Source organism: Tinamus guttatus, unplaced genomic scaffold (assembly GCF_059628265.1).
Source record: "Tinamus guttatus ecotype Peru unplaced genomic scaffold, ASM5962826v1 Tinamus_guttatus_pri_ptg000154l, whole genome shotgun sequence".
In the NCBI taxonomy this organism is placed as follows: Eukaryota; Metazoa; Chordata; class Aves; order Tinamiformes; family Tinamidae; genus Tinamus; species Tinamus guttatus.
The window spans coordinates 28,832-47,190 of NW_028288688.1; the positions used below are offsets into that span (position 1 = coordinate 28,832).

The following is an 18,359-nucleotide window of genomic DNA, read 5'->3' on the forward strand; positions in this document are numbered from 1 at the left end:
CCTCCTTGTTGGTCCGGGAGCGTCCTCCCCGCTGGGCTGGTCCAGCCGCTCCAGCCGCCGTTCACCCGTCCAGGCGATGATCCCGGGTTTCGGCACCACTTGTTGCCGTTCAAGCGGCGTGGCGACCTGGTTCAGGAATGGCACGGCGACCACCCCCAGGCCGCTCGGGCCATCAGCTCGCTGACACCAATGTGGTGGACGGCAAATGGCGTTTATTGATGGGTAACAAGGTGTTATATAGCTAAGGTTTACAACGTCACATCCGTCTGCTTACATCATAAACTAACACTATTGGCTATTAGCGGCCCTATCTTTCCGTACAGCACGATATCTTCCGGCCGCCGGACCCTAACTATCTGCAACAAATGCCACTGATACTAGTATACAGTTGCTCAATCGTCAATTACAAGCCACATCAAAAATGACTCTTCAGAACCAGATGGCACTGGACTTGATGCTGTTACACCAAAATGGACTTTGTGGCTACCTAAACCTCTCCTGTACAGACTGCTGAATTTATATCCCTAATGTTACATAGGACCTCGATATCCAATTAGAGAAGATACGACAGGTGGCGAAAGACACCCATGAACTCCAGGAATCAATGAACACTAGCTGGCTGGCGAAGGTGTTTAGTTGGTTTGGATTTGGTGTCACTGGTTGGTGTCCAAAGTTTAATAGAATATGTGGTGATGTTCATTGTGATAATAATTATCCTAAGTATAGCAATATCTTGTGTAAAATCTACTCTAATGAAAGCTATTAACGTAAAGATGATTCAGTTCACTGCTTATACCCCTTTACAGGCGGATGACCCAATCGATGTCCCAAGTACTAAGACTCTAATTTGAGACTAAATTTCAATATACAATGGTAACTGGAATCACGGGATGGATACAAAGTTTGTCATAATCATTACTTACTATTGTAACTACAATATTTTCTGTATATATTCTTGTAGAACTAGACTCCTTGCCTTTTCTGTAACTTCCCCCATCTGATGTACCAATGTGCAATCACTTGCTTAACTGCATCATGTTTAGGGCAGGTACTGTTAACATCTATACGACTTCATGTGAAGCTTGAGGGACTATAGTCACGGGATGGATAATGTGGAAGAATTGTTTGAAAGCAGGAACTGAGAGGAAAACTAGGGCCTAACTGAAGTTTTGGCATTACAAAAGCTTGCTTGGGGTGATACACAGTTGCCACTTCCAGGATGGTTGGTACGCACAGACTCAGCTCCTCTACGGTTCCCTGGGCAACACAATCTGCCCTCCTCGCAGCTGCAAAGGGGAGTAATGGAGGCTGGAGCGGAGTGAAGACACCGCGGCCAAACTCTGTTGCACTCCCTGTGCTGGGCTGCTGATAAGCCGCACAGTGGCTGTCTAATGGGAGATATACAATAACATGTCCGGTGCTGAGCCAGCAAGGGTGGCAAATCACTCCTTTCAGATGAACTTTGCTTGAACTTTGCTCATTATAATGTGAAAACTACACCTCCATCCCAAAAGTTACCCGCCTCCGAGGTACGACCACCCCTCACCGAGCATGCACTCTAGATTTTCGATTGACTGTACCTTTAAATGAAAGCGAGAAACTTTTTCACCAATCAATAACAATATTAAGTATGACTCTAGTCACTCAAGCTCCACCAGAATGTAAAGAAAAGCATAAAAGGCGAACTAAGGATGAAAAGGAGAGGGGGAAGAAACCATCGTAACTCCTGGGTCAGTCGACAGGCTGAGCCCCCTTCCCTCCCCTCAGGTCGGGAGGCTGCCTGAGGAGACTAAGAAGTGAGGGAGGAAGAAACCATCCTAACTCCTGGCTCAGTCGACGGGCTGTGCCCCTTTTCCTCCCCTCGGGCTGGCGCGCCGCCTGAGGAGACTTGAGACTGAGAGTCCTCTCCCATCTTCTGGGGTGAGTGATGATTGCACATTTGTACATCAGAGCTAGCTAAAATCCCCACACTCTAGTAGAGAATTTCCTGTACTGACATCCGAAACCTGCTTTGTAAATGTTGCATTTGAATAAATCATACTGTTTGTGAACTCGACTGCTTGTTTGGGGGGAGGCGATCGGACCTACAGTTGACAGACTGTTCGTGAATCCGATACTGCCAGAGTCGAGCTTATAGTTGATTACGCTATTTGGGAACTCGATTCGCTCCTAGGAAGGCGATCGGACCTACGGTCCACGGACTGTTCGTGAATCCGATACTGATCTGATATCTCCTTCCCCCCCGCCACCCCTACCACTACGACTTTCAAACTGCAACATTTCACATGGGCTTGTAGCCAACTTAACCACAGACATCCTGCAAACTAGCTTTGGAGGTCAAACACCCAGAGATGAGGAAGAAGAGGAGGAAGGCAGGACTAACCGATTTTACCCCCGAAGATATTAAGAATCTGCTAGTGAAATATAAACAACAACTGGGGGGAAAACCACAGTTCTGGATGGTAAGATTATTGGAAGAAGGGGCTGATTCGGTGATAATTGACAATGTCGATGCCTCGAGGTTTTGGGGGTTAACTAATGACATGTATGTTCAGTCCGCCCTGCGAAGAGTGGACGGAAGCGGCAAGAGTCTTATTGCTGTGGTAGCCGAGGGTCTCGCTTATTGCCACAGTAACGACGGCGATTGGCCCCCATCCAGCTCCTCCTGGGTAGCTATAAGACAAGCATGCCAGATGCTTAAGGCAGAGGCCATGAAGATTGCTATAGAATTGGGAAGTCCGGAGCTCTATCTACAACAGCCGTTGTTACCCGGGATGCGAAATAAGTTGTTGGAAGAATGCTCAGGAGCGTGGCGCCCCTATCTAATTCCAGTTCTGATGTCAGAACAAGGAAACCCTATTGAGAATGTAATTGAAAAGTTGCAACAGATAGGGGACCTTCCAGGATTGGCATTAGAGATGGATGGAACAGGCAGCAGTGAGAAAAGATGGCCGAGTGGGAACGCGGGGTCGGAATCCAGGGAGCGAGCTCAGCTCTTCCGTCTGCTTTTACAGAAGGGCGTCGATAGACAGGAAATTGATGGGAAACCAGCAGAAGTATTACGCCAACTAGCATGCCAATATAATGTCCGTGCGGTCCAGGTAGCCAAGCAACGCTGAGGAATAATGTCCAAGGCTGATAGATCACAGGTGCTGCGCCTGTGGGACGATATAGAGCGGATGGTGTTACGATTCAGACCAAAGGAAGAACTGGAACCAACTTTTCCCCCTCAGGAGGGGCTTGGACACCCGAAGCAAGAATAGGGGCGTGGCCAAGCTCTAGTGTCTGAAGGGTTCCAATGTAACATCGCTTGCCAAGACGATCGTTCGTTCGTTACACGTGCTATTTATTGTTCGGAACAAAATAGACAAACGGTTCGTGCCTTGGTGGACACAGGAGCGGAGGTCACAGTAGTGCACGGGAACCCAGAAAAGTGCAAGGGGGAAGTAATCCCTGTTTGGGGTTTGGGTGACCAGCCTGTCAAGGGAAAACTTGTGACTGACTGCCATCAAGCCATACACCGGACTCTTGAAGCTGCTGGGATGCTGTGACCAGGGAAGGTCCAGGTGATCCAATCAATCAGGGTGCTCAACAATAAAGGGTTGACCAAAGAGTGGACGCCCCTTACCCTGATGAGAGGGATACCCCATGTGAATCGTGCAGTAGCCACCTTGACTGTAGCATATGAATCTGGAGCGAACTCTAGTCTCTTCCCTGCTAGGGAAGGGTTGGTATTAAACTATAGAGGCATACTTGAATGAGATCCCGGGGGAGGACTTCTCGAAAATTAAGGCAAAAGCCGCCTGCCCCTCCCCGCCCGGCTTTTCCCCCCGCCCAGCTTCCTCCACGAGTGGACCAGATGTTCTGAGGAGAGGAGAAGTATTGAGAGCCGTACTCTGACTTGTATCCTTGCAGAGAGACTAGGGACATAACTTCAGTATAGAATACAAGAATGAAGCGACAGCCAAGCTCCAGTATGAGGGGCACAGAAGGGCCAGTGACCCCATGTAGAGATCATTAGGTGTGCTGCAAGCACTGGGAATTGAACAAAATAACGTGTCCTTTGTTCTTAGTTGCACCCAGACCCAGACGTGGGTGCAGAGTGTCATTTCAGGTATATTGAGAGATGGAGACAACGGAATCCTACCTACCGAGATCCGAAAAAAATCATGTGGGATGCGACCACAGAGAAAGAGCGACAGCTTCAAGCGTGATGGAGACCTGTGAACTTCACCCATGACCAGGGCCTCCACGCAGCCATCACCCACGTACTGACCCTGGCGAATGTCACCCTTGAGAAGGTCTATTTGTGCTCTACCCGCCCCCACCCCCACCCTTGAAGATGATGCCCTTAAGGCGAGCAGTGTTTCCTTTTGATACCAAAGAGGGCGGATGCCATTTTGGGATCAATCCACAGAGTAATAGTAAAACCACATTAGCTCGTGTAGGGAAAGGATGCGTGTGTTCTAGAACAAATTGTAAATATGTGCTAAGTAATGAAAGTTATAATCAGACTGTGTTTAATGACTCTAATACGTGTGCTCACAATGTAGGTTTTACTAGAGGCTGTGATTTGGTGTATGTTACCCATGTTTAATGAGAATTTGTGTGTGCGTTGCCATAATAGTGGCTTGCTACTGCATGAGGCAAGTGAGACTCTACCTTGATGACCAGCTGAAAAGTCTAAGCACCTCCTACCATAGTCAAGGGCAAGACTGGGTTGGCCTCTGTGTTTGCCACCAAGAAGAACCTCGAGCTCCGCTGTTGGCTGAAACCCATTAGGCATTGAGCGGTGGGGGCACATGCCATGCCAGACCTTGATGTGAGTGATGGCCACCTCTCTCTCTGAGGGCCATCTAGGAGGCGAGCGTAGGCCAAGCGACCTGTTGCTGGCATGAGTGACAGCTAGCGTAATTAACTTGTGACTAAGTACACAGAACTTGCCTGAAAATTGCTTATGCTAACTCTGCTGCACGTAGGCCCGCTGGACTGCTTACACCACCCTGCACAGTAGGGCAGCTTACCATTTTACAGACCAGGTTCGGAAAAAAAAAAAAAAAAAAAGAGGGAGAGATGTAAGAACGTCATTGCTCCAGGGATCACTGCCGCGCAAGCACTGACCACGCTACGCAGACCAGGATGCTGGCTAGCAAAATCCTGCAGTACTACAACGACAGCTTTGCCATCATTGTTAGTAGATGTAGACTCGGCTTGGCACGCAACCTTGCTGCAATGGCTATGCTTCTGCTTATGCATGACCGCAGATGTGAGAAGGCAGGGGCATGTGCTGCATGACTCTAAGCGATCACACCACGTCTATGCATGCCTAGGTCCGGATGTTACAGGACCTGACTCATCAATTGAGAGTGGATGGTGATTGGACTGCATTCGGACGATGGACATGGGGTTGGCCATGACTATAGAAACTGTTACTAGTGCTGTTATTTCTATTTCCAATACTATCGTAGGCTGTATCCCTTGCATAATGATGCTGACACGAGGCATGGTTGAAACTGCTATGAAAACATTATCTGTTTGGGTGCTTGGCTACGATAGATTGACCTCTACAGATCGCGGGGTGGTATGTATAGGAGGTGGGAATCTTTATGATTGTTTATGATCTCTACAGATCACTGGGGGGCATGTATTAAAGAGGGAAATTTCTGTGATCTGTAGAGTCATAAAAATCTCCTGTGAGAAGAAGAGGCCAGACCTGGGGAAAGAAGATGTTTGCCTGCCTGGTCTGAGCGATAAGGAGCATGGATGCAGCTGCTCAGCCCGGTTCACAGGCAGCCCCCTCCAAAAACCTGTTGAAGCTGGCCGCTCGGCTGGGCTTGTAGCCAACTTAACCGCAGACGTCCTCCAAACTAGCTTTGGAGGCCAAACACCCAGAAATGAGGAAGAAGAGGAGGAAGGCAGGACCCTTGAATTGAGGGCTTGGCCTGCCTGCGCGCCTGCCTGGGAGAGTTGCACAACTAGAGGTGGAGTTTGTCCACCCCCCGGCCTGCCTCCTGGGTCATAGGGACTCTACGTGCCAGGATGCACTGGGCATAGAAGTGGGCAGTGCGGAGAGAGCAGGGGGAAGGAGAAACTCCTGACTTTGAGGCCTACGCTGTCTCCGCAGGAGCCGGTCAGCAACTCTCTCTCTCTCTGATCTGCCAGCTCGAGAGGATGTTCGGGCCCAGATCAGCAGGTATCACCTCGGGAGTAGCTATCCATACTTGGCTTATTTTATGTGCTTTCACCTGAATAAATGCTCCATGTAGTCACCTCGTTCTGGCGTGATTATTGCCGAATCCCGAGCCCATCCGGAACAGATCTTGACAAAAATAATTTTTTGAAAAACATGCCTTGCCTAGGCATAAAAGATTTAAGCATAAGAGTTTATTGCCTTTCAAAATAGGAATTATATAAATCTCCCATATAAGCCTGTATCACTTGAGAAAAAAGGTTCTCATACCATGTTCAGTGCATATAGCCATCCTCTCCCATAACATATCTAATTAAATTCTATAAGAAATTTTTCTGAAAAACTCAGAAAAAAAATGTTCATTTTGGCATTTCACATTAGATTCCCGAAAGTATTCCATGAAAAGGTAAAATCTGAGTTTTCAGTTTAGTTTTGAATTGTTTTTACTACGATTGTTTTCATTGTTCCTTCTTTCTTGTGCCCTTGAGAGGATACTTAATAAAAAGAAACTTTTTAACGTTGCTTGCTAATAATAACATTCAGTTCTGTGTGCACAAGGATGAATACAGAATAGTAAGAGTTAAATTTGACATAAATTCTAGTATATTTTTAGTAGAAATTATGGAATCAGTGGTAATACTGATACTGGGTCAGATACTGACCCTATCTCAGACGTGTGCGAGACCAGAACTTGGCCAGAGGAGTCCTTCTCACCTAAAACATGGAGGGACCACCGTGAAAGCAAATTGTGCATGAACTACTGGAATCTAACAACCCCTTCTTGTGGTGGAAATGGCAGCTCTCACCCTCAACACCCAGCACTCTGTGAGGTGCTCAGTGTCTCCTGAGCACAGGACAGCAGAGACTGCCTCGCTGGGGACCTCATCACCTTGGGAGGCATTACTGGGCCAGACTAGCGATAGGCACCTAGAGCTGTCCGGTGGGACCTATTATTTTTGATTCCATTGACAGGCAGAGATTCTTGCTGACCATTGTGAAAGCTGCTTAGAAACAGCAGCTGAAGGCCTAGAAGTAATCAGGCAAAAATAAAGCCCATGTATGCTCGGGAAGAATAGAGTTATGTTATTGATTATTAGTGATTATGTTATTAGCAACTTCATCACTAGGAAACTTCAGGAGTGTGGGAGAGAGACAAGATGGAGCAAAGTCTTGTTCAGGAGAATGACTGAGCATTATCAATATGTTTTTTTCCATTTGCACACACAAAAAGCTACTTAGTTTGTGTCCCCTCTACAGACCACATGCCCTATACAGACCAAATCAACCACAGTTAAATGACATTTCCTAGTTAAACTATTTAAATACGACAGTGATGTGCTTAAATCTTTTTTTGATAGCTACTGGGATACTGAGACAAACTAAAGTAGCTTTAAAACCAGACTTTCAATAAAATTAATATGAATTGCTGCTAAGGTTTTCCAGAGCATTGCAAGTCTTGCTGCAGCAAATCTGACCTACTTGTCATGTCTGTTCCCTTTTGCTTGGTCATGGAAAATAAAAAATAGCCCAGCTTTCCCTCTAAAAGCTACACTTTTGGAATTTAAATTTAAAACTATATACCAAGCATTCATTCAAGCTAGCTAAACTTAAAAATTTTAAGGTTCAAGATACACTCTCCAAAAACAGTACTATCAATGTGTCCAGAGCTTCAAAACCAGAATATCTTTAAGCATCTTCAAGTATCTTTTTCCAGCTGTACCATACATTACTGCACATGTGCAAAGTGCCTACAAAGTAGTGTGGCATTCTGGATACACTGCATTGCTACAATCATTTGCAATGCAGATTTTCAGCAAAATATGTAGGAACTTTAAAAAATGAGAAAAATTTACACAACTAATATCATTCTTTTTAAATTTTAACTTAAATTTTTTCAAATAATTTGTGTTTGAATTATTTTCTGAGCTGGGGCAAACTCCAGAATACTCGTGGCAGTGGATAGAACTACTGTAGCAGAACCACTCGTGTGATTCAGCACAATCAATCAGCTGCAGGAATGACCCTAGAATCCATACATAGACAGACTACAGCTGCAAACATGAGGAAAACATATCTCTGTGCCTATCATTAATACTATGAAATAAGCAATCCACATCTTACTAGTAATTTTACTACAACCAGATCTTCGGGAAGGCAACAAGTAAGCTATAGAAGGTCTAGCAAACAAAAATGAAGGTAGTCAGGTTCTATGAATGAATTGTCCTTTGATGGCATTTTAACAGATACATTTATTTGCTTTTTAACTGAAAACATGTATTGCCTTATTTGAAAGATACTGCAAGTCACTGTAGCTAAGGAAATAATCAAAGGCAATGAATCTAAAACCAAATGTTTTTAGCAATGTTTTTAAGATGTAGTAATTTTTGTGTACTTTTGCTTCCTAACACACTAGCACTAGCACAGCAAGTCGTACCCAGAACAATCTTCTCCAGTGAAATACTAAAAATTGCTTTCAATCAAGACTTATTTTATCTATATTTTGGTTTAGATTAATAAGTTGTCTTTTTAGTTTTTTTTTTTCCACTCTGGATTGTTATGTAATTTTTTAAAATTTCAATAATTTAACTTTCTTGGTGCTGCAACCATACTACCAAATTAATTTGTAATCTCTCCTCATATTTTAGCAGAAGCATAGAAGAAATACTTGATCTCTTAAAGCCAAATCATCTAAAACTTCAGTGGGGCAGGATATCCTCTACAGTATTAATAGTCATTGTTTGCTGCAAGGCTCTTAAAAAAATTTAAACCAAACTTTCTCTATTGAAGCAGATTGAAGGCATGTATCCAGCCACTGTTTATTGAAAAAAAAAAATCTTAAATGCGCATTCTATAATTATGATGCATTTATTTATAGTCTAGTAACGAAGATGTGAGCATGAAGCAAACAGATTGAGGGAAAAATAATTCTACTGGTTTGTTAAAAATGAAAAATGTATTACTGAAAGATGGCCAAAGAAATAATATTAAAATTATAAAGTAATTCAAATATCCTTTCTGAAAATCATTTACCAATTCAATGAATCAGACAACTTATTTGGGGCCAGAACCACACATGATGTCATTGCACTTGTACCTAATATGTATGCTAGAGGATTTCATACTGTGTGGTCTGATTTTCATGATAAATATACAACTTTGTATCTGAGCTGAGGATCTTATTTCAGTTCTAGGAACTTCAAATTTTGATTGTCTTGGCTTTTGGAGATGCACAGTGTCTCAGTGCAGAGCTGCTGAAAAAGAATATTTGGGGATCTCTTGCATTTGGAGGAGAGCCATATCCATAGAAGAAAGCCAAAGAGCTTCTGCTTTGCTTTTCACTAGGAGTTACGTGCAACTACTACTCCAAAGTTTTAGTTGCTGTCAGCAGATCCAGTTAAGTTACATATTTATAACAAATTTAACTTCAAATCCATAGTTTCTAGATAAATTCATGGTGGATCAAGATTAATAGACATCAACATCATGAAATCTAATAAAAAAATCAGGCAAAAAGACTTGAATATCTTATTTTTAAAATCTCCACAATGTCTTTTTTTGGTATAGTTTGGAAGTTAAAGCTTAACATTTTAGCTATGAGCAATCAAAATAAAGGCATTATGTTTTTATGACATGCTATAATTCATACTCATAAATAGACATGACATATTCTACTATTACCCCACCCTGAGCTGTATTGTTTGATATCATCGACTAGTTTCAGTTTCAGCTGTCTTAGAAACAGATGATCTCCCTTAAGCTGCAATTCTTTTTAATGCCTTACATCTTAGTATTGAGCTGTTGGGTAACTTTATTGAATCTAGCACTGAAGTAAATAAATGAAACACACAGTGACCTTTTCAGTCCTGCTTCTACAATAGTATAGAGTAATTATAACAAGATTTTTAAGAATTATAATAAGAATAATTATATTCCAGTAGAGAATACTGGAAATGAGTCATAAGCATTTTAATAAAACACCTGACCATTAGCTTAGTGGTCACAACAATGCATAACTCTAAAGATAATGGAGCCTGTAAACTGGTACTTCTATGCCTGAAAATATTCACGAATCAACTTTTAAGCTATTTGACAACACGGTAGTTCTTTTGTTTAAAACCATGCTGCCCAAACAGCAGTGACATCCTGTGATAAATATATATATATATATATATATTCTTTATAATTTTGGAGTCTGTTATTTAATCTTGCCACAAGTTTTTGCCACAATTATTGCAAGCAATAATTGGCTGGTTCTAATGGGTTTGCACAGACAGTTAAGACATTCACCATAGTCAGGAGTGGTATTAATCAATAACTGCTTTGCCAACGGAGTATGGTAATGTCTTTGGCAATGCAATTCACACTCTGTATTTTCCTTACTGCTTTTTCTCCATCTTACCCATTTATCCTTTCTCCTCATGCAGGCCTGCAGTCTGCAACCTGCTCACAGCTCTGCACCCCTTTGCAGAGCAAATCGTGCGGCCTGTGGCTGCATTCAGGCTGCTCAGTGCCCACTTGAGATTCTCTTTCTGGCAACAGTTCTGGTATTATTCCTATAACCGTATTCACGCGTCAACTTCTGTCTTCATTTTAAGTGTCTAGAATTTATATTTCTATTCCTCAATTTTAAAGAAAATAGGATGAAAGGTACATTGTAACAGAAGCTGCATGGGAAAATAAGCAGAAAAAAACAAGCTCGTATTCAAAAAATAATCCAAACACCAACTTTTTGCAATTAATTACAGTCCAGGGTGTTTTTCAGCCTTGATCAGAGGCCTGTAGCTAGCGGTGTCCCCCAGGGGTCAGTACTTGGTCCAGTCCTGTTCAATTTATTCATCAATGACCTGGATGAAGGCACAGAGTGCTCCCTCAGCAAGTTTGCTGATGATACCAAACTGGGAGGAGTAGCTGATACCCCAGAGGGCTGCACTGCCATCCAGAGGGACCTGGACAGACTGGACAACCGGGCGGTGAAAAACCTCATGCAATTCAACAAGGCCAAGTGCAAGGTCCTGCACCTGGGGAGGAATAACTCCAGAGACCAGTACAGGCTGGGGACTGACCTTCTGGAGAGCAGCTCTGCAGAGAAAGACCTGGGTGTCATGGTGGAGGACAAGTTGACCATGAGGCAGCAGTGTGCCCTCGTGGCCAAGGCGGCCAATGGGATCCTGGGGTGCATTAAGAAGAGTGTCTCCAGCAGGTCGAGGGAGGTGATCATGCCCCTCTACTCTATTCATTACAAAACAAAACAAAACACAATAATATTTTTTTGTCTTTGCTTCTCAAGATGCAGTCAGATCAAGAACAGCTTTCCTCTGCGACATTTCTTATGTAACCGTTGTTCTAGGGTCTAATACACTCAGAAAAAAGAGAAAGCCCCTTTCGGCTACCACAAGGCTTGTGATAGAAGTGTGGCCTCTGAAGTCACCCATTCCAGTTAGAGATACAGGTAGCTGATTTTAAAATTGCCAAAGAATTCTTAAGATACTTAGCAAGGGAGGCGGAGTCCTTAACCCAAAATTTTAACTGCGTGTGCTTGATAAGAAAGTGAAGGACATTGAGAACCTTTGAAAAATGCATCTCTCCTTTTACACGGTGACACAAAATTTCTGGTTCTAACTTTAAGAAATCATATATTCAAATTATGGACTCAGATTTTCAGTGGAATCTTTTTGAGTGCCCCAGAAACAATTTATATATTTGTTGCAACTGATCTTATGTGGTGAAAGGCATGTTCTGAAGCAGAACTCTTGGAAGGAGCAGAGCCACAGCAATTTCTTTTGTTCATAGAAATGGATGTTACTCTAAGGAGATTTTGTACAAGAAAATAGATGCTCCCAAATATTTCAAATGTGTTAAAGAATCTCTCATCTCATCTCACACACACACAGTTTTTACATAAACCCAGTCACAAGCCTCAGTGTTCATGCCTGGATCCCAATGATGAGAAAGCTCAGAATCTTTAATCTTCACAGAAATAGAGAGGCAGAGTCTCAGCTGCTACAAGCTGCTGAAATCCTGAAAATCTCACAGAGACACTAAGTGCACAAGCTGTTTATAGAATCTGGACTGAGATTTGATTTTAAAACTCAAGCAGCTCCATGTGGAGCCAGTGCAGCATTTGATTCTGTAGCTTTATGTAGTGTTCGGCTTTCTAGACATACTTTAAAATATAGCATTTTATAGGCTCATATTGTGGTTAATCATTGTCAAAAGCAAAAAAAAAAAAAAAAAAAAAAAGTGTGGTTGCTACAAGTTGTAGTATATCATTTAGATAGCCATTAAGCTGTGCTGCCCAGGAAGCGACTTTTGAGAATAGGACGTGGTAGAGCAACACCTCATTTAAAGGAAGTCAGAACTTAAGTGTCTGTCGAGAGAAATACTCAAACTGCTTGATGTAAGTTACAGTCACATCTAATTACTTTTCAATAAAATAAAAAAAATGCAGAAATCATTCCTCTACACTTTAAATCCCTGTGGGAGGGAGAATATGATTTTAGATTGTTTCCTGTGCTACATGCTCTAAGTGTCCCTGCTGGAGCAGAGGGGTTGGACTAGATGGTCTCTAGAGGTCCCTTCCAACCTTAACCATTCTGTGATTCTGTGAAGAGACACAAGCAGAGGTTACAGCTTTAAAGGCGATTTGTCTGACATACAGATTGTGTCTGGATAGAAGAGAGGATTTCACCTTAAATCAACAATTCTAAATGGGTAAAAAAACCTCCAAATTCCCAAGAAAACAACAACAAAGAAGACTTACTGTCTTTTGTGCTGTTCTTCCTGAACTTTTCCAGGTCCACATTTGGGGGTCTGCTGGGCTTCTGTGGGGGCTGGCCCAGGGTGAACAGCGGGGGCAAAGCCTTCCGCTTCGGGATGGCCAAGTTCTTGTCTCTCTCCTCTTTTTCTTGTGATCCCTCTGGTAAGCAGCCTGCAGCATACATGGGGTTTGTCTTAAGGAACTTGGAGGGAGAAGAAACAGATTCTTCCTGGCTGATTTTGTTGAGGAAGATGTTCTTGACTGCACTCACTCCCTTTTCTTCAGGCTTCTCCTCCACATTTTGGGGGGTGACTTGAGATGAGCTGGTCCAATTGCCAGTAGGTTTCAGAGACATATTGGAAGAATGACTGTGATTGCTGACAGCTTCAGCAGTGTTGTTACTATCTTTGTCTGCTTCCTTTGCTGCTCTAAATGAGTTTATTTTTGGTCTTGAGCCTGATGGCCCTTTATGCAGAAAAGCATTTCTATTAGAAGTGTCTTCACTATGGGAGACTTCATGGTTTACATAAGGTTTCTGTGCCAGAGGTGGTTTAGAGAAATGAGGCTTAGGCTCATTTTCTTGTGTTGCAGCAGTGAATTTTTCCTTAACTCCAGCTACTTTGGAAAATACTGCTGGCTCATTCTCCTGTGATACAAAATTCAAATTTGGTTTGGATCCCCAAGGCTGTTTTTCTTTCTCTTGAGGTGAAAGGAACTTGTTCCCTGGAGGTTTTGGATACAGAGGCTTTGGCTCTTTTGGCAAGTCGCTGGATTTGGTGGGAGTCTTAGGGCATCTGGCTTTTCCATCATTTCCTCTGCTAGGTGCCTGACGCTGAACCCCAAACCTTTGTGCCACTGGTTTCAAATACAGGGGCTTAGGATCCTTTTCTGTTTTATCATCAGCAGGAGGCTTGACCCCCAGAGGAGGCTTAGAGTGAACAGGCTTGTGAAAGGCCTTGGGTCCTGAAGGAGATGCTGCATTTCCTTGACTTGCAAATTTCTCAAGTGCTTCTTTCCTTACTTATAATCCTGAATGGATGGGTTGTCCTGGGACTTTGAAGGGTCGGCTGTTTCCAGAAACATCTTCTGCGGGGCTGTTACCTGCATTAAATTTTGCCATGAGTACTTTCACATCTGCCTTGCCATCCTGTGATCATAGAGAAGGGAAAAAAAAGAAAGAGCAGCAATGAGAAAGTCTCTGTTGTAGTGTTCACACATACTGTACTTTAAAGGGTTTCCTGGGCTGAGGCTCGCAGTACTACTGATTGGCTAGGGAGATATTGTAGCACATCTTTCTGTAGGGCTAAAGCAGCTCACTATTTTGTTATATCCTTGCTGGGGCTATACAATCTTTCACATTCTTCAGTGCAGGTACAGCTTTTACAGGGTGCTCATTCGGCTCCTTTTGTGCATACTACAATTTCTGTTTATTTGAGGAATTGGGAACAGACACCTGTTAAATATATTGAAAATAGCTACTATTTTAAAAACAAGATATCCTTAAAATGCAAGAGTCTACTGCGGTGAGAAGCATGGACTGGGTTGAAACCTGGATTAGGCAGCAGACCACTCTTATTTCTGCCAGCCCTGAGAGAACTGCAGAACTGAAAGTCTCGTTGTGAAAACAGAAATTTTTCTGGTTTGGGAGGGGGGCTCACTGTTCTTTCCCTTCACAGCAATTTTCCTCCTTGCTCTTCCCCATTTCCCCCTCATTTGTCCCATTTCTCTTCTCCATTCTGAACTTGAAAATAGTGCTTGGGTAGACAGAAAATGAAAATATATGGAGTAAAACAGGAAGAAGACAATCAATAAACCCAGATACTGTCAAAAATACTTATTGGTTAAAAAAATAAGTTAGTATAAAGCAGGGGTAATATAACTAGGAAGAGCTTTGACTCACTTGTTTAAAAGCAAGGGTCTATCACTACAAAGCACAAGAAGTAAAGGGCCGAACAAAAATTTTAGGAGATAGAAAGAACTGTCTTCACTTGGCAGTGCAGGACACGAGGTCAGTGCACATTCAGTCATGCACCAATTTTAACTTCATTCATATGAGCTTTTGAACTGGGGTTGTCAGCTCTTCTGCCTTACCACATTACATGAACCGTCATGTAGGAATAGTTTTATTTTACCTATGACTTTTATGATCCTCTTTTTATTTTTTTAATTTGCTATTAATTTAGTTCCACCAGCAAATTCAGTCTTATAATAAAGGCAGCCCAAAGTAGTACTAGATTGATATGCACAAAATCTCAACCCAGAGCACCAAATTGTTATCTCTTTTGCTAATGTAGGGAAGGCAAAAAGTTCACATTTACTATAGAGATTATCAGGTTTCAGCTGCTGGTTGGCACACACACACACACGTATACTGCAGAGATACACATATGTATCATCAATCATTCAAGATTTCCTGCATAACACCTCAAAAGGCACTGCTTTTACCCATCTAAGCAGAAAGTTAAGCTAATTGCAGTGCCAAAAAACGGGAAAAAAAAGCTTTCTAGCTCTGATCTCTCTTGACTCTGCTAATGCATTTTTTAAAAATCTTCTGTAACAAAATCTAAGCCATCAGAAATGCTTAAAGTCTTCAGGACTTGTAAATGATAATCTGATCAGCTGCCTGATCAACTCAGACATTTATTTCACAAGTTATAGAAATAAATGGATCATTTTGTTGCTTGCTCCAGCTGAAATTTAAGAAAAATTACTGTATTAAACTACAGTGATATGAAACTTCTGGACAAGAGATATTCACCAAATAACTCTAGGGGAAGTTGGAAATATAGCTTTGAAGATTTTTCTTATTATGACCTATGGTTTCTGAGCAGTCTTCTACATTTTTGCATCAGCAACACCAATTACATTAATACATGCTTTCAAATGCTTTGAGCAATTGACTTTTGCCATGTTAGAACAATTTACTTCCTCCAAGGCCTATGCAGTTAATGTATTTCTTTTAACAATTTTTTTTTCCCTACTACTGTGAACAGACCCCAAACCTTCCCCAAAGCCAGGAAAATATGCAAATTCTTTCAGGAGGAAAAAGAACAGCTAGTGGGGATGTGCAAGGCCTACAGTCAATGATGTAGCTGCTCTCACTTATTCAGAGCAAATAGCAAATAAAACAATCTAAGAAGAAGTCAGGAAAATCTGTGAAATCTCTGTTTCTCTTTGATGTATGTCATCAATTATGTCATCAATTCATCTTTTATTGGGCTTGCTTTATATTAGGAACCATATGCTGGATTCTAATGCCCAAATTGATGGCCAGATAGAGAGATAGGGAACTGGGAAAAAGCAAATCTTGTATTCCTGGCTCTGCTCATAGAATAATCCCCACAACTTTGTTCCCTTTCCCAGAAGGAAACATTCTGGGAACCAGACTGCTACCCATTCTGTTAGCATGAACAAGAGGCTGTAGTTGATGAAATGGGAACTTGAAAAGATTATGAAGTTAGATTAAGTCAACCCCTACCCTTCCCACCTAAAGGTGAAATGCCTGTTGGCGGAAGAGCGTCATGCAATAATCAGCTGGGTTATTTTCTGAACTTCCTGTTTGCATCTGTTGGGAAACTCCAAGCAAAATATTTTGGCCTTTTAGCTCATGTTCTGAACTCGAGGCAGCCCACAAGGTATGCAATATTTTCTTTGAGAGGAGATGGTTGCACTATTCAAATGTGTTTGCTCAAATATAGAATAATATCCAGTTTTTGTTTCTCAAGTCATAAATTCAGGTAGGAGATTTGTCTACACAGCCCTTTCTCAGCATCCCATGGCCTTTAACAAGGCCCCACTCAGATACCAGGAAACAGTTGTACCAAATTCTTGCAGCACTAGGTCTTAATTAAATTTCAGTGCAAACAATTGCCGTTCTCTATTTTCAGCATAGGTGCACATTTTTGCATAGAAGCACAGTATAAAGAGAACACAAGAAATAAAGCTACCAAATTTATTTTTCCTGAATTTACTGTGAATATTTCACCTCCTACTAGCAGCCCAATTAGAGAGAGAAAAATAAATAAAGGTCATAAATATGCTCTCATTATTTACTTTCCAGTCTCACTGTAGCAAAAAAGATCATTTAACATCAACTTCACACACACCTCTCATCCCCTTAAAACAAACAGAAAAACGGCATCAATCAAGGGAATGGCAGACATGTATGCATACAATCTTTTAAGCAAATTTTAAAGCAAATATGAAAAAAAAGCTTAAGCAAATGCAAGATAAGTAACTGTTGACTGTACAAGAAACATACAATTGTGCAAAAATACATGTAGACACAATTTATAAAGGAAAAATAATCTTTTCCTTCTTACCTGTAATCTTTTTCCTTTATATTCCCAAGTGATGAGGTCTATACAATACTTTTAAAATCTCTGAATCTTGTAAAGAAAACAAATCTTGATGAGATTACGGGAAACTAATGAAAGAAAGATTAAAAAGCTATACTTTTCAAGAGAAAAGTGTGAATGCTCATGAATTCTGTGACAGCAAAAGATTCACAGGAGCTGGTAACCACTGAAAGAACTGAGCTCTAAGCCGGAAACAAGATAAATAAGGAACTGTAAAGAAAAGTCAAGGAAAACTACAATTGAAAGAAAAATAGAGATATGAAAATTATTTTGCAACATAGAGGCCTTATTTAGCTTCTGCTGGCATTAATGGATTTGAGGGAGTTTGGCTGCCTGCAGAAGATACTAATGCCTTTTTGAATTCATAATAAATTATTGCTTGACTGTTTTTCTTTTCCAGACAGAGACTTCAGAATTATTAGGCCACACTTTGTTTGTTTGTTTGTTTCCAAAAGAGATAAATAATTTCCAAGTTGCTTTTCTTCTCCTTTAGTCTACTTATAATCACTGGTTAAAGAAGACTCCCTCGGAATGTGCTTTCAGCATGTGCAAAGTGGAGTTCAAACACTGCAATACTCTGTACTTACTAATGCAGATAGAAGAAGAATGAAAACAAGGTGGAAAGACAATATCTGCCCAAACAAAAAGACTTGCTGATACAATGGTTGATATGCAAGAGAAATGAGCCCTCAACAGATACCAAATAATGAAGAAACAGGTTATTCCATTCTCTGCTCTCTGGGATTTTTAAAAAGGCAGATGTAAGGGCTGGAGAAGAGAATGTCTTTATAAACATACATAAATATATCTCCAGAAAGATAAAATAAGCATATTTGTGAAGATATGCAGTTGTCAAAATTAGGCAAGGTAGGAGTTGTTGCTCCAACCTGATTACTCTTCAAGCCCTTTGTATAGTCCTTTACATCTCTGCTTTCCCCCTCCTGTCACTGCTGTTTTTTTGCATCTTTTACCATAGGACCAACTACATCATATTGCAGCAACATGGCAGGACAACATAGTTCATCCTCTCCAGGTCAGACTGAGACCAGGACAG

At 41.7% G+C, this 18,359-nt stretch overlaps 1 pseudogene across 1 annotated transcript; it reads right to left on the reverse strand.

Moving 5' to 3' along the window:
* Window positions 1–12,873: 12,873 nt before the first annotated feature.
* LOC104566112 (FYN-binding protein 1-like) lies at window positions 12,874–17,437 on the reverse strand (annotated as a pseudogene). The gene is made up of 2 exons (XR_015913257.1): window positions 17,270–17,437; window positions 12,874–14,094 (listed from the first exon to the last, which is right to left on the reverse strand). The product of XR_015913257.1 is annotated as an FYN-binding protein 1-like (transcript).
* Window positions 17,438–18,359: the final 922 nt, after the last annotated feature.